General features: G+C 40.9%; 1 protein-coding gene across 1 annotated transcript in view; it reads right to left on the bottom strand.

Moving 5' to 3' along the window:
• BUB1B (BUB1 mitotic checkpoint serine/threonine kinase B) overlaps positions 1-3,240 on the bottom strand; it is a 60,161-nt gene that overhangs the window by 24,384 nt on the left and 32,537 nt on the right. The gene's annotated exons all lie outside the window — the stretch shown is intronic.

Below are 3,240 nucleotides of genomic sequence, written 5' to 3'. Positions count from 1 at the left end.
GGTTGCTGTGAGCTAGGCTGACACCACAGCAGTCTACTTCAGAGCAACAAAGTGAGACTCTGTCTCAAAAAGAAAAAGAAAAGAAAATCAGTGTCTACAAAAAGAAAATAAAATAGGTGATATGAAAATGTGTGGCAGGGTAGGGGAATAGAGGGGTATTTAAGACCAGTGATAAGACAAGATCATTCTGATAAAGTGACACTATAAAGCTGTGACTTGAGTAACAAGGGGCCACTCATATGAAGTTCTGGGGAGAGGTTCTAGGCTAATGAACTAGCTGGCACAAAGGCCTTAATGCGGGAACAAGATCACTGTGTTCAAGAACCCAAAAGAAGGCCAGTGTGGTTGCAGCACAGTAAGAGGGACAACAGAAAAAGACGGGGTTGGAGAAGTAAGCAGAGGCTAAAGGTTTTTCTCATTTTTGTTTTTAGAGATATGGTCTTGCTATGTTGCCCGGGTTCGTTTGGAACTCCTGGGCTCAAGTGATCCTCCCACCTTGGCATCTTGAATAGCTGGGACTACAGGTGTGCACCACTGTGCCTGGCCATGTGGAATTTTGAAGGTTAAGGTAAAGAGTTTGTATTGTATTCTAAGACAATGAAAAAACATTGAAGAATTTTAAGTAAAGGAGTAACATGATCTGACTTTTTGAAAAGATCATTTGCTGTGAACAAAATGGATTGTAGCAGGGTAAGAATGAGGGCAGAAAGCCTAGTTGCAGTAGTCCAGCTAAATGACTGTGGTTTGGGTTAGGGTAACAGTGGGCGTCTTAGTCCATTTGGGTTGCTATAACAAAATGCCATAATGAGGTGGCTCATAAAAAACTGAAATTTATTTCTCACAGTTCTGGAGGCTAGGAAGTCCAAGATAAAGGTGCCGGCAGACTGAATGGCTGGTAAGGGCCTGCTTTCTGGCTCACACATAGAACCTTCTCACTGTGTCCTCACATGGTAGAAGGGGCAAGGGGCCTCTCTTCTAAGGGCATTAATCCCATTTGTGAGGAATCTGCATCCATGACCTAATCACCCCCTAATACTATCACCTTGGGAATTAGGATTTTAATATATGAAATCGTGGGAATGGAGATGAAGATTCAGGGAATATTTTTGTGGTAGAGTTGACAGGCTTATTCATTAGATATGGGGGAATGATAAGGAAAGAGGGATCAAAGATAACCTGGCTATTTTTTGTCTTAAACAACTAGGTGCATGGTGATGCCTTTTATTGAGATGAGGAAATCTGAAGTGTGGTGTATGGTAGAAATCAGGAATTCTGTCTTGGCTATGTTGAGTTTAAATGTCTATTAGTATAGCCAAATGCACTATGAGCCTAGAGTTCAGGTGAAATGTCAGGGATGGGGAGATAAATTTGACAGTCTGTGGTTGTAAACAGTATTTAATCCACTACCTAGAGATGTAGAAAGAGAAGATAATTGGATTATTCCAGGACTCTGTCCTAGTCCTCAGGAAGAGGTCCTGCATGAGAAGAACAATGGTAAAGGAAATTGAGAAGGAATACACAAAGGAAGAAGCCAAGAGAAGCATTTCATAAAGAAGCATTTCATCAGCTGTGCCAAATGAAGATCAGGACAAAGAAATGGCCACTGGATTTGGCAAAAATGTTTCTGGTGACCATGACCAGAGCTTTTTCACTGGAATAAAAGGAATGCTTCAGGAAATAATAAGCAGTAAAGACAACAAGACTGGTTACAATTCTCAAGAAATTTTGCTGTGATGGGAAGTGTAAAAATGGGCTAATGGCTGAAGAAGAACATGGGGATAATGGAGGGCTTTTTTTAAAATGGGAGTATATTTGCATGATGATGATAATGGTCTAGTACAAAGGGAAAAATGCTGGGGGGAGGGGAGGAGAAAACTGTAAGGGCCAAATCCTTGAGGTGTGAGGGAATGAGCTCTAAAACCCAAATGGACAGTGGCCTTAGGAACAGAGAAATTTTTAACAGAAAGAATGTCAGATAGAGTATTTGGGTACAAACTATAGAAAATAAGATTGTAGATTTGGTGGTGATAAGAAAATGGAGTTACCGTTAGATTACTTCTATTTTCTTAATGAAGCATGAACTAAAATCACAGCTGAGGAGGAGCAGGGGTGAAGATGTGAAAATAGGAGAAAAAATTAAATTAGTCAAAGAGAAGAAATTCACCTACCAGGGAACTATAGACTGTTAAGACTGCTAGCCACTGGTGAATGCCCATTTGAGATTTATGGTCATAAATTTAAGTGAGACCAGTACACACAATTGCATTTTTTTCCAGTTACATGTAAAGTTGGGTATAGGTACAGAATGCAAGAAGATAGCTGAATTTAACTAGGGTTGAGGTTTTGTCAGGTGAATACAAGAAAGACAGGCAGATAAAGGGGTTAAAGGTATTTATAGGGGAGTGATTATAATGATTGATGTGACTCTAAGCTGGGAAGAAAGGAAATCAGGATATAAAAATGGTAATGAACAGTAAAAAAAAATAAACGTGCTAGGGATGAATTAGGGATCTCAATGAAGCCAAAGAATTCCAGGAGTGGAGTCCTAAAGTAAGCGAGCCAAAAGAAGGTGGTGGTCAAAGACTAGGACCCTTCAAAATAGAGATTTCTGCAGTAGTATGGTTACTGGGTAATAAGGTAAGACCATGGGAGGCGGTAATGGGTAAGGCTGAGAAAGTGATCATAGGAGGTGTGGTCGTTAAGGAATGGGGAAGCCACGGTACTCGGTGGTTTAGGGCTGGAAAGGAAGATACTCAGGTGCTTAGTTAGTTAATGAATGATGGGCAGTGACTTTGAAGTCTGAGGTGGGAACACTAAGAAGGCTCAAGAGGTAGGAAAAATTAGAGGACATAAATCTGAGAGAAGCTAGAGTTTTTCACAGAAGGGGAAAAATGGTTTGGAAGTTGTGACGGAAAGAAAGAATAACCTTGCCTCTAGGCCTAGATCATGGCTTCCTCTTTTCTTGTATTGGTCCCTGAGAATAAGTGGTTAGCAACAGTCTTTGAAGCCAGTTTTCAATACTAACAAGAACCCACATTTATAGGAATGAGGACTTATAATGATACAAACTATACACAGATGGGAAATTATAAGTTCATGAAACAGATTCAGAGACCAGCTCAGGAAATGAGTATTAAAAAATCCTCAGGGGGCCGGGCACGGTGGCTCACGCCTGTAATCCTAGCTCTCTGGGAGGCCGAGGCGGGCAGATTGTTTGAGCTCAGGAGTTCGAAACCAGCC

Source organism: Propithecus coquereli, unplaced genomic scaffold (genome assembly GCF_000956105.1).
Source record: "Propithecus coquereli isolate 6110/MARCELLA unplaced genomic scaffold, Pcoq_1.0 Scaffold3, whole genome shotgun sequence".
NCBI classification, from domain to species: Eukaryota; Metazoa; Chordata; class Mammalia; order Primates; family Indriidae; genus Propithecus; species Propithecus coquereli.
Note: the sequence above shows the minus strand (reverse complement) of the source record. Positions and strands in the feature narration are given on the sequence as shown.